Raw genomic sequence first — 13828 nt, forward strand, 5'->3', positions numbered from 1 at the left:
TCAAACTTCCGCACCCCCCACCATCGCATTTTCGGCGGCGGAGCAAAAGACAGGGGTTATTGGCCCATCCCCTCTACCTTGGCCACCCCACCTTTTCGGCGGCGGCGCACCCTCCTCGCCTCCGGCTGTAGACGCTATCCGGCAGTGAACATGCCAGCCGAAACTCGCGCACTGCAGCATCCTGGCCGAGACCGCAAACCGCCGCCACTCCCGCATAGTAATGACGCGCGTGTTCCACACCGGACGCCCGCTCCTCCCTCGTAGAACACGGTTCCTGAGAACGGGTCTCCGTTGCGCGGATGAGGAAGGAAGGCCCGGTGCAGTTTTGTGCCCACGGTTACGTTCATATTCCGACGGTTCACGTGCGCCACAGTGCGATGCGCCGCTGTGACCAAAGTTCGCCGCATGCTTGAAAGTTATCAAGGGTGCTTCATCTCTGAGGCCTCCTATAACAGGACTATACTGTCAGTGAGATGCAGCAAAATACCCTCCGCGTCTGCAGCACGCGCGTAAGCTAGCTGTGCTTGTCCACAAAATAGTGGACTGCTCGGAAAGGGGGCTTGCTCTTCAGAGATCATCGGTTCCGAAACTGAGATGCTGTTTGAGCTTTTTGGTTCGGTTTCGCTAGAGTTTTCAGCTGGCGGTACCAGCCAGCCCGACTAAAGGGCGCTGTACGATCACTTTTTTTCCGCATGCGCACGCGTCGTTGCGAAAGTGCGCAAGGGCTGCGCAAGGGCCGAACAATGGAGCGCATGAACGCATCCGCCTGTGCGCACAAGTTGGTTCAACTTTTTTCCGCACGAGCGGATGGTCGCATCACGCTAATGTCTGCTGTCCCCTGATGTAGCCGCGCACCAGTGCCAGGCCGCGCCTCCTCAGCAAGATGGTCGCCCGCGAAGCGGAGTGAAAAACCAGGCCTAGTAGGCGGTAACTCTGCCTAGAAACACACCATATTGGCCGCGTGTAACTATTACAAGTGTTGACAGCGACTTCAAGCTTCACTGTGTGCAACAGCGGAAAAGCGGCAGTTTCCCCCAAGTTGTTTTATCGCCGTCTACGCTGAGTTGACGGACCGGGTACGCAATACGTAACAGTGCCGGTGTCGCGATGCGTTTATTTCGAGCCGTTTGTGACAGCTTCAAGTGTTCTTTATTCGCGCGACAATCTTCACGAACAGCAGCGACAAGCAGCTCCCCAGGGTGAATTTCCTGTGCATACAGCAAGCTTCACAGCGCAGTGACAAGCGTCAGTGTAGTGAAAGTGATTGCAGTCGGAACGAGTGCTTTTGCGTCAGTCAGTGATATCGCCTGCAAGTATAATAACGTTTGAAAAGCTTACTACGCACGCCTTGTTTTCCGAGTGCTGAAATAAACTTAGAGATGTACTGTAGAGCCTGGTTCGGGTGCACGCGTGTGTACTGAGTTCGAGAACTGCCGTGAATGCGACGTGACGAAATGAACTTACCAACTTCGAGCTCTACAGCGAGTCGCATTCGTTGCAGCGGTTGCAGTGAACGCGAGCACAAGTCGTGCTTCGGCGTATCCATCACCGATATCGGTCGTAGTTCTTGTGTACTGTGTTAGACAAACGCCGTTAGTGCGACAAGACCATTCTGAAATTTGTGTTTTGCGTATGCGAAACGACCTCGGCTGCACGGCTGTTGGGCTGTTTTCTGCCGGGACTATAGAAGCGTCGTCAGCATTCTGCGGTATTGTGCTCCATTAAGTGGAATTTGCGACTATGTCTGACCAAATTACGATGGTACGCCGGCGGCACTGTGAAATCTGTGTGAAAACATCGGTTTGCATGGCAGCTCTCACATCTGGAGAGTCTTTTTTTATTTCCTGCTTGCTGCGGGGGCACATATCTGCAATAAATATTTGCGTAACAAATTGAATGAATCCAGCTTCCCCTGCATGTGATCATGGTCTGAGCCAAAGCATTAGCGTTAAGTTTGGGTTTTAAGATATCAGCAGATCAGGAACACTTATATACGAACAAAAACCATTGTCACAAATCATTCATTGGTGTTTCACAATGCATAAGTCACTAATATGGGCCCACTAGTGCAGCTGTTTTTCATGAGCATTTCATTTTATCTGATGCCAAAAAAAGACCATAACAGATGCTTAAGCTTCTCAAAGCAAGTGTGACATTCCTTGTGTGCTACGAGGTGCATTCCTTGTGTGTGCTACGAGGTACATTCTTTGTGTGTGCTACGAGGATCCGCGTTCCACGGCGCGGCGTAGACGGAGACCCAGATGACAGGCATCATCAATTACCCAGCCATGCTCGTTGAGAGTGACAACCAGAACGAAGTGGTTTAAGCCAAACCGGACCCAACCGGACCCGCCGCCGCCGCCGCGGGGAAACAGGCTTTATCCTCCCCAATTTGCGTGGCCGTTCCAGGTGCGGCCCTCCCGGGCACATTCCAGGACAAGGGAGCTGTCAGCGGGCCAGAGCGCGCCGTACCACAGCCGACGCTATGCGCTACCGCGAAGACAACATTCTTTCCCTCGGACTCAACACGTGAGGGGGGGGGGGCGAGACCACGACGCGGTGGTATGTTTGTGCGCCCAAGTGAAAGCCCTAGCCCCCCCTCCTTCCCCTTACGACGTGGGCTATCGCCGGGAAGGCACCCACAGCTTCCCGCCGTGCCTCGTGAACAAAAGCGCATTCCCAGAAGGGCCGTGACGGACACCTGTCATGGCGGACAGGCAAGACTCGCCAAGAATGTGGGAAGACAGGGGCGACCCTTAGTCTGGTTTCCCGGAGCAACAGACGAACCCATTCATGCTTATTAGCTGTGTCCCGCCGTCGGTAGCGCGGCAGCATCGTGGGCCCTTTCGCCCCCTCCTCTGTTGCTGACGAGCGACGCGGACCGATGGTGGGAGGCGGTATGCATGCCTGAGGCAAGGATTAGCTCCGAAGAGAGAGCCTGTGTATACTCTCACTTGAGAGAGAGTGGTGGCGTTTTTGTTGTTTATTTAGTTTGTATTGTTAACAGACTCTGGGTTCGAGGCTAAGCCCAACCCAAGGGGTTGTCCCCATCTCGCATGTTATTTTTGATTGGAGAATTGATGCTTTGGGCGGGCCACTGGAAACGACCGCCCTTAGTCCTTTGTTAATCAAGTGCTTAAAAGCACATGTAAACGGATGCAGTCCAGTCCAGTCTGAGCTGAGGACGACATCGTTCGCCAAGAGGGCCTTCAGCGCCCAAGCCCGACGGCGTGCAGCTTCTGCCAGCAACCGCTCGAGCCCAACTCCGGAGCCACTCCATCGCCCCCATGAAGTTGTCGGCACGTAAGCTCGGACGCCCCAGCCTCTGATGTATAACCTTAATCATGTGTAATTATTGAATATACCTGTTTGTTTAAACTGAGCCATACGGTGTCTCTTTGCCTCTCCGTCCCGTGTGGACCTGCGCATTATGGGGGTCATCACACTGGTGTCAGAAGTGGGGTCTCAAAAGCAAATGTCCTCTGAATGCTGTGACATTCATGACTTCAAAATTGTAATCAAAAGGGAATCACGGGACTGATTGTGGGACTTTTACCCCCATTTGAGAGGCTTGAGGCACCGGAGGGCTTGAAAAAAAAAAGTCTTTATCTGAGGGAGCTCCCACTCCACAGCCGTCGCTCGGAGCAAGCATGCTGGCATTAGGAAGCGTCATTCCGACGTTTACGGGAGATAAGACAGGGGTTCCAATCTGCGATTTCTTTTCCATGCTAGAAGAGATTGGGAATATGGGGGGATGGTCCGATGCTCAAATGCTGGGAATGGCGAGGTGTAAGATGGCAGGAGCTGCTCATGATTTTGCATGGCGAGACGAAAAAGTAAAATCCACAAAATCATTTGCGGAATTTAAGAAGCTCGCGTTTGAGCATTTCGACACTGAACCACGTCACGTGCGGGTACAGAGGTTCCGTGACGCCGTACAGATGGTAGGGGAGGACGTGCGAACGTTTGCGTCGCGGCTTCAGCGCTTAGCGCGCGATACGTTAAGCAGGGAGGAGGAAGGAGACCAGCTAAAGAAGAAATACGCGGAGGATATACTTAAAGAGGAAATGACCGCTTTGTTCGTGGCTGGTCTGCAAGACCCCGTGCGCCGGTTCGTGCTCTCGCGCAAGCCGAGCAATTTCGACCAAGCCGTGGAGGCCGCATTGGATGAGGAACGAAATGAGGCGTTAACGACAGCCGCAGCGAGAGTGCGCGTCATAGAGAGAGCGGTGCTCAACCCTGAGGTTGCTCTCTTGACAGAGCGATTAGATCGCTTAGAACAGCTGCTATCTCAGCAGGTAGAACGCCAGGTTGAAGCGCGCGCCCAACAGCGCCCATTCGCTGGAAACCGGAGACCGCCACAAAGCTACAGGCGCGGTATGCGAGATTTTGAAGAAATCGTATGCTTCGCTTGCCAGGGTCGCGGACACATCGCCAGGTTCTGCCAAAACGTGCGCCGTGGGGAGCCACAAAGAGAAGCAGGCGAGACACGCCCTAAGCAAGCCTACAGCGGCGCTCCAGATACCGAGACAAAAACTAGTTAGTCCTCCCCAGCCTGAGGAGCGTGGGGAGGGAGCAGTGGATGATGAGGTGGTGGTAGTTTGTGTGGCCGACGAGGCATGCCCTGTTGTGCGTTGCAAGTTAAATGGTTGTTGCATGGAATTGTTGATAGATACGGGGTCAAAGGTGACATTGCTTAAGGAGAGCAGTTTTAACACGCTTCGAAGGAAGGGGGACCGCGAGGTGTTGGAAGCGTCTGGTGGCATGGCAACCAAATTTGTAGGCATAACGGGGGATCCTCTTGGCATAAGTGGACTCTACCGGTTACACTTCTCTCTCGGCGGAATTGCATTGGAGCACCCCTGCTACGTATGCCCGGACACGGTGTCTCTGCCAGACGGAGTGTCAGGTATATTAGGGCAGGATTTTTTGAGAAAAGGGAAGGTAGTAGTCTCATTCTCTGAGGAAGAGGTTAATGCGGGCGGCTCAAAAGTTCCGTTTTTGAACAGGAGAGGGGCTGAGATTCGCATTACCGATATTGACACCCGTCAAACAGTGGGATCATTGGAGAAGGTATATTCGCGGGTTGCCGTCCGGCTGGTCGAGGAGGCGGTCGTCCTTCCTTGGTCGGAGCACATTTTGTACGCGTTTGTGCCTTCAGATGTAGAGAGCGGCGCCGTGGGAGTGCTTGAGCCGGTCGACTCTCTCAGCAATGGCCTGAAGGCAGCCGCGTGCCTCGTGACAGTTAATGACGCCCACAGAGTGCCCCTACGGGTGGTTAACTGTAGCCAGCAGCCACTGAGCCTTCCCAAGAACAAAACATTGGCTTTCTTCACCTCTGCGATAGAGCAACGTGAGCCCACCGATACGGTACTCGCAACTGTAGAGCATGCTAGTCCTTCGGCTGCTCCAAAGGTGTCGTTCGATCTTTCTCACGTAAAATCCAGGGAGAGGGAGGCTCTGGCTGGTTTGCTGAACGACTACTCGGAGGTATTCGCCGCGTCCAACCTGGATTTGGGCTGCTGTGGCGTTATAAAGCACAGGATAGAAACCGGCACTTCATCGCCCGTTTACCAGCGTGCGTACAGGATTCCTTACTCCCAACGTGAGGAGATGGAGCAGCAGGTGCAGGACCTGATTGATCGCGGCATTGTCGAACACTCAAAGTCACCCTGGGGAGCACCAGCACTATTGGTGGAAAAGCCAGATGGCTCGTATCGATTGGTAGTGGACTACCGCAAACTAAATGCCGTAACTCGCATCGATCCATACCCCATACCCAATATACAGGAGACGCTTTCTCAGCTGGGCTCTGCCAGGTACTTCACGGTAGTGGACATGGCGGCGGGATTCTGGCAGATAGCAATGGATCCGGCAGATGCCGAGAAAACGGCATTCAACACGCCCTCAGGGCACTATGAATGGAAAAGAATGCCGATGGGTCTGGTTAACAGCCCTGCTGTCTGGCAGAGAACCGCTGATGTTATCCTGGCAGGTCTTCTGGGGAGGCTGTGCTTCGTGTATATGGATGACATTATCATTTACAGTGACAGTTTTGATAACCATTTGCGCGATATTGAGCAGGTTTTGGTGCGACTAAGAGCAGCGGGTCTCAAGCTGAAGCCCTCTAAGTGCCAATTCCTCAAAAACGAGGTGAAATACCTCGGGCACGTTGTTTCAGCTGACGGCGTGCGACCGGACCCTGAGAAACTAAGGTGTGTCTCGGATTTTCCATCCCCGACTAGCGTCCGCCAGGTCCGGCAGTTTCTCGGCCTGATCGGTTACTACCGAAGGCACATAGAGGAGTTCGCCAAGCTCGCTAAGCCGCTCACCGCCTTAACAGCCAAAAATGTCGCCTTTCGCTGGGACGAAAACGCGGAGAATGCTTTTGGGGCCCTGAAAAGGAAGCTAATAAGTGCACCGCTGTTGCGCCACCCGGATTTTAGTTTGCCCTTCGTTATGGCCACAGATGCGTCAAAGTTCGCAGTTGGTGCCGTGCTATCTCAGGTTATCGAGGGCAAAGAACATCCCGTTGCTTTTGCTAGCCGACAGCTGAGCCCCACAGAGCAAAAGTACGGAGCTACGGAAAGGGAGTGCCTCGCCGTTGTCTGGGCAGTAAAGCACTTCAGATGCTACCTTTACGGCCGCAAATTCAAGCTAGTCACAGACTGCCATCCTCTGAAATGGGTGATGAGTGTCAGGGACCCTAGCTCGCGACTCGCTAGATGGAATCTACACCTGCAGGAATACTGCTTTGAAGTTGAGCACAAGTCAGGAAAGACACATCTGAATGCTGATGCACTCAGCCGCACAGCTGCCGTGGCAGCTATAGATGAGTTTGTCCCCGTAGTCGACCCCGCCGAATTACGCACAGAGCAGTGCAAAGATCCTGACCTGAAGCGAATAATCGAAAACTTAGAGGGCGCACCGTCTCACCCCGAACCGCTAGGTTATTTCATTGACAAAGACGGCACCCTGTGTCGGCGCACGAGGCCAACCAGGAAAGGGAGATTAGAGAAAACCGCTTGGGAGAGAGTCGTCATACCTCGGTCGTGGACAGAAAGGGTTCTTCGCGCGTTTCACGATGCGCCATGCGCCGGTCATTTTGGCGTAGCGAAGACACGCAGGCGTGTGGAGCGTTTGTACTTTTGGAGTGGCATGCGACAGGATGTTAGAGACTACTGTGCGAAGTGTCATTCCTGTCTCGAAAGAAAAACACCCAAGGGACGAATACCAGCTCCAATTCAGCCGTTCCCTGAGGTTTCGGCTCCCTTCGAGCGGACAGGTATGGACATAATGGGCCCATTGCCCACGACCACTTCCGGAAACAAGTACATTTTAGTATTTGTCGACCACCTTTCAAAATACGCGGAAGCGGTAGCACTCCCAGATCAGAAGGCAGACACGGTTCCAAGAGCATTTGTCGAACAGATCGTGCTCCGACATGGACCCCCGAGGCAACTCTTGACAGATCGGGGAACGAACTTCGTGTCGCAGCTAATGAGGAGAGTTTGCGAGCTGCTTAAGATCGCTAAGAAGCAGACAACACCGTACCATCCGGCTTGCAACGGCGCGGTGGAGCGACTGAACCAAACCGTGGCCGGGTTCCTGTCGCATTTTGTTTCGCGCGACCAGCGGGACTGGGACTTGTGGCTCCCGTATGCAATGTTTGCCTACAATTCCGCAGCACACGAGAGCACGGGCGAATCGCCATTCTTTCTTCTCTACGGCCGAGACCCGGACCAGCCTAGTGAAGTGCCAGAGGGCCCCCGTCGTGTCCCATACGCTTCACTGGACGACTATAAGGTTGAGCTAGAATCGCGCTTGCAAGTGCCGAGGGACACCTTAAAGGCCTTAAAGGAGGCCTTAAAGAAAGCGGCGAAGCGCAGGAAGGAGGTGCACGATCGCAGTGCTAGAGACGCGCCGTTTAATGTGGGGGACAGCGTGTACATTGAAAACTGCCAAAGGCAGATTGGGCTAGCTCGTAAGTTCCAGACGAAGTGGAGAGGACTGTGCGAGGTTGTCGAGAAGCTTTCTCCGGTAAACTTCAGAGTCCGAGACGTAAACCGGCGCTTCATAAGGATACACGCAAATCGCCCCAAGTCGGCACCGGTTCAGTATTCACGAAATGAGGAAAGGGAAAGCGCGGATTTTGATGGGGACAGAAGTGAAGCGGAGCGCGCAGATAGTTCGCAAGAAACGCCCTCTCCTGCATTTGTTCGGCAGGCTCCAGAGGTGACGGCCGGAATGCCACCGGATTTACTTCATGCATTGCTAGAAGAAGAAGCGCGCGAGGTTGCCGCGCAGATAACGCCAGGAGAGGCTCCTGCCACGAGCCCTCGCGAGTCCCAAAGCAGACAAAGGGTCACAGACTTACTTAGTATGACTCATGAAGGCCGATATCCGCTGCGAAATCGGAAAGCTAAGTCGGACTAATGGCGTAAACAGAGCGGAGTTTTGAACTGGTTAGAATTGTGTAATGCCACAGCTCATAACATTGCTATGTGCTTATATGTTAAGTTATCGGAGTTGGTAGTTAAACCTTTCTGTCATTAAGTAACACCTTCACAGGAGAGCATGCGGAGCGCATGCAGAACCTGCCCTACTTCCTTTCGTTATCTATATTTTTGTCTGTGCCGTGATCGTGCTAGAAGTGGGAGCTCCTTTGTAACTGTGGTAAATTTATTTCGTCCAGTTTGGACTAGAAAGGAGAGGCTTGGGTGCTGAGTTTCATGTTTATCTGTAAAAGAAGATCAGTGCTGCCCCTGGAGACGCCAGTTATGACAGCGGAGGCATATGGGGTTGTGCAGTGGTGTTGAGTGCAGCGAAAAGTGTTTTGTCGGACGCACTGTGCGAGGCGATTCAGAAAGACAAGGGGAGCTGCAGGGACTCAAATGTTCGGGGAACATTCTTCTGGAGGGTGAGCGAGTGTGACATTCCTTGTGTGCTACGAGGTGCATTCCTTGTGTGTGCTACGAGGTACATTCTTTGTGTGTGCTACGAGGATCCGCGTTCCACGGCGCGGCGTAGACGGAGACCAAGATGACAGGCATCATCAATTACCCAGCCATGCTCGTTGAGAGTGACAACCAGAACGAAGTGGTTTAAGCCAAACCGGACCCAACCGGACCCGCCGCCGCCGCCGCGGGGAAACAGGCTTTATCCTCCCCAATTTGCGTGGCCGTTCCAGGTGCGGCCCTCCCGGGCACATTGCAGGACAAGGGAGCTGTCAGCGGGCCAGAGCGCGCCGTACCACAGCCGACGCTATGCGCTACCGCGAAGACAACATTCTTTCCCTCGGACTCAACACGTGAGGGGGGGCGAGACCACGATGCGGTGGTATGTTTGTGCGCCCAAGTGAAAGCCCTAGCCCCCCCTCCTTCCCCTTACGACGTGGGCTATCGCCGGGAAGGCACCCACAGCTTCCCGCCGTGCCTCGTGAACAAAAGCGCATTCCCAGAAGGGCCGTGACGGACACCTGTCATGGCGGACAGGCAAGACTCGCCAAGAATGTGGGAAGACAGGGGCGACCCTTAGTCTGGTTTCCCGGAGCAACAGACGAACCCATTCATGCTTATTAGCTGTGTCCCGCCGTCGGTAGCGCGGCAGCATCGTGGGCCCTTTCGCCCCCTCCTCTGTTGCTGACGAGCGACGCGGACCGATGGTGGGAGGCGGTATGCATGCCTGAGACAAGGATTAGCTCCGAAGAGAGAGCCTGTGTATACTCTCACTTGAGAGAGAGTGGTGGCGTTTTTGTTGTTTATTTAGTTTGTATTGTTAACAGACTCTGGGTTCGAGGCTAAGCCCAACCCAAGGGGTTGTCCCCATCTCGCATGTTATTTTTGATTGGAGAATTGATGCTTTGGGCGGGCCACTGGAAATGACCGCCCTTAGTCCTTTGTTAATCAAGTGCTTAAAAGCACATGTAAACGGATGCAGTCCAGTCCCGTCTGAGCTGAGGACGACATCGTTCGCCAAGAGGGCCTTCAGCGCCGAAGCCCGACGGCGTGCAGCTTCTGCCAGCAACCGCTCGAGCCCAACTCCGGAGCCACTCCATCGCCCCCATGAAGTCGTCGGCACGTAAGCTCGGACGCCCCAGCCTCTGATGTATAACCTTAATCATGTGTAATTATTGAATATACCTGTTTGTTTAAACTGAGCCATACGGCGTCTCTTTGCCTCTCCGTCCCGTGTGGACCTGCGCATTATGGGGGTCATCACACAAGGAACCCATTTACAATTGCGCTTTATCAATATGAACACTTTGGTTCTGAATCAGAATTGTACATACCGAGTTTTCCATAATAGTGAATCGTGATTAATAATGAAAAACATTTTCAGTAAACTGCTGTGATTACAATTTATTTTTTGCTTAGCAGCCTGCAGTGAAGGTGGATTTTAGACAAATGCTTGTAATATTAAGTCCATTATCGTGGTTGCCATGGCTATTGATAAAATGCAATAGTCTCAGTGCTCCGTGAGCCATGACAATTGGGATAGAAACTGTACTCTTTGAATAAGCACCGATCCCATATTTATTGTTGCTTTGATTACACTGCTGTCGCCGAGGGGCTCAACAACTTGACTTTATTGGTGTCGAACAGTTGTTAACTAGCGCTTCCTAAGTAAGCAGTGTGATGACCCCCATAATGCGCAGGTCCACACGGGACGGAGAGGCAAAGAGACACCGTATGGCTCAGTTTAAACAAACAGATATATTCAATAATTATACATGATTAAGATTCAGAGGCTGGGGCGTCCGAGCTTACGTGCCGACGACTTCATGGTGGCGATGGAGTGGCTCCGGAGTTGGGCTCGAGCGGTTGCTGGCAGAAGCTGCACGCCGTCGGGCTTCGGCGCTGAAGGCCCTCTTGGCGAACGATGTCGTCCTGAGCGTCCCTCTTCCGTACTGCTTGTCGATTTTTATATCCTCTTCTCCACACTCCCTAGGGTGAGGACGCCCACGCCGGAGGGGAAGGAGGGGGGCTAGGGCTTTCACTTGGGCGCACAAGCATACCACCGCACTTATGGTCTCGCCCCCCCTCACGTGTTGAGTCCGAGGGAAAGAAGGTTGTCTTCGAGGTAGCGCATAGCGTCGGCTGTGGTAAGGCGCGCTCTGGCCCGCTGACAGTTCCCGCGGGTCACCGGCCTCCATTCTCCATCCATCAACTGACACTCGCTCCTCAAGGTAAGGCGCGCTCTGGCCCGCTGACAGTTCCCTTGTCCTGGAATGTGCTCGGGAGGGCCGCCCCTGGAACCGCCACGCCAATTGGGGAGGATAAAGCCCGTTTCCCCGCGGCGGCGGCGGCGGGTCCGGTTGGGTCCGGTTGGGCTTAAACCCCTTCGTTCTGGTCGTCACTCAAAGAGCATGGCTGGGTAATTGATGATGCCGCTGTCATCTGGGTCTCCGTCCACGCCGCGCCGTCGAACGCGGAACCTCGTAGCACACACAAGGAAGGTCACACTCGCTCACCCTCCAGAAGAATGTTCTCCGAACATTTGAGTCCCTGCAGCTCCCCTTGTCTTTCTGAATCGCCTCACACAGTGCGTCCGACAAAACACTTTTCGCTGCACTCAACACCACTGCACAACACCATATGCCTCCGCTGTCATAACTGGCGTCTCCAGGGGCAGCACTGATCTTCTTTTACAGATAAACATGAAACTCAGCACCCAAGCCTCTCCTTTCTAGTCCAAACTGGACGAAATAAATTTACCACAGTTACAAAGGAGCTCCCACTTCTAGCACGATCACGGCACAGACAAAAATATAGATAACGAAAGGAAGTAGGGCAGGTTCTGCATGCGCTCCGCATGCTCTCCTGTGAAGGTGTTACTTAATGGACAGAAAGGTTTAACTACCAACTCCGATAACTTAACACATAATCACATAGCAATGTTATGAGCTGCGGCATTACACAATTATAACCAGTTCACAACTCCGCTCTGTTTACGCCATTAGTCCGACTTAGCTTTCCGATATCGCAGCGGATATCGGCCTTCATGAGTCATACTAAGTAAGTCTGTCACCCTTTGTCTGCTTTGGGACTCGCGAGGGCTCGTGGCAGGAGCCTCTCCTGGCGTTATCTGCGCGGCAACCTCGCGCGCTTCTTCTTCTAGCAATGCATGAAGTAAATCCGGTGGCATTCCGGCCGTCACCTCTGGCGCCTGCCGAACAGATGCAGGAGAGGGCGTTTCTTGCGAACTATCTGCGCGCTCCGCTTCACTTCTGTCCCCATCAAAATCCGCGCTTTCCCTTTCCTCATTTCGTGAATACTGAACCGGTGCCGACTTGAGGCGATTTGCGTGTATCCTTATCAAGCGCCGGTTCACGTCTCGGACTCTGAAGTTTACCGGAGAAAGCTTCTCGACAACCTCGCACGGTCCTCTCCACTTCGTCTGGAACTTACGAGCTAGCCCAATCTGCCTTTGGCAGTTTTCAATGTACACGCTGTCCCCCACATTAAACGGCGCGTCTCTAGCACTGCGATCGTGCACCTCCTTCCTGCGCTTCGCCGCTTTCTTTAAGGCCTCCTTTAAGGCCTTTAAGGTGTCCCTCGCCACTTGCAAGCGCGATTCTAGCTCAACCTTATAGTCGTCCAGTGAAGCGTATGGGACACGACGGGGGCCCTCTGGCACTTCACTAGGCTGGTCCGGGTCTCGGCCGTAGAGAAGAAAGAATGGCGATTCGCCCGTGCTCTAGTGTGCTGCGAAATTGTAGGCAAACATTGCATACGGGAGCCACAAGTCCCAGTCCCGCTGGTCGCGCGAAACAAAATGCGACAGGAACCCGGCCACGGTTTGGTTCAGTCGCTCCACCGCGCCGTTGCAAGCCGGATGGTACGGTGTTGTCTGCTTCTTAGCGATCTTAAGCAGCTCGCAAACTCTCCTCATTAGCTGCGACACGAAGTTCGTTCCCCGATCTGTCAAGAGTTGCCTCGGGGGTCCATGTCGGAGCACGATCTGTTCGACAAATGCTCTTGCAACCGTGTCTGCCTTCTGATCTGGGAGTGCTACCGCTTCCGCGTATTTTGAAAGGTGATCGACAAATACTAAAATGTACTTGTTTCCGGAAGTGGTCGTGGGCAATGGGCCCATTATGTCCATACCTGTCCGCTCGAAGGGAGCCGAAACCTCAGGGAATGGCTGAATTGGAGCTGGTCTTCGTCCCTTGGGTGTTTTTCTTTCGAGACAGGAATGACACTTCGCACAGTAGTCTCTGACATCCTGTCGCATGCCACTCCAAAAGTACAAACGCTCCACACGCCTGCGTGTCTTCGCTACGCCAAAATGACCGGCGCATGGCGCATCGTGAAACGCGCGAAGAACCCTTTCTGTCCACGACCGAGGTATGACGACTCTCTCCCAAGCGGTTTTCTCTGGTCTCCCTTTCCTGGTTGGCCTCGTGCGCCGACACAGGGTGCCGTCTTTGCCAATGGAATAACCTAGCTGTTCGGGGTGAGACGGTGCGCCCTCTAAGCTTTCGATTATTCGCTTCAGGTCAGGATCTTTGCACTGCTCTGTGCGTAATTCGGCGGGGTCGACTACGGGGACAAACTCATCTATAGCTGCCACGGCAGCTGTGCGGCTGAGTGCATCAGCATTCAGATGTGTCTTTCCTGACTTGTGCTCAACTTCAAAGCAGTATTCCTGCAGGTGTAGATTCCATCTAGCGAGTCGCGAGCTAGGGTCCCTGACACTCATCACCCATTTCAAAGGATGGCACTCTGTGACTACCTTGAATTTGCGGCCGTAAAGGTAGCATCTGAAGTGCTTTACTGCCCAGACAACGGCGAGGCACTCCCTTTCCGTAGCTCCGTACTTTTGC

This window comes from Amblyomma americanum, chromosome 2, assembly GCF_052857255.1.
Source record: "Amblyomma americanum isolate KBUSLIRL-KWMA chromosome 2, ASM5285725v1, whole genome shotgun sequence".
Taxonomy (NCBI): Eukaryota; Metazoa; Arthropoda; class Arachnida; order Ixodida; family Ixodidae; genus Amblyomma; species Amblyomma americanum.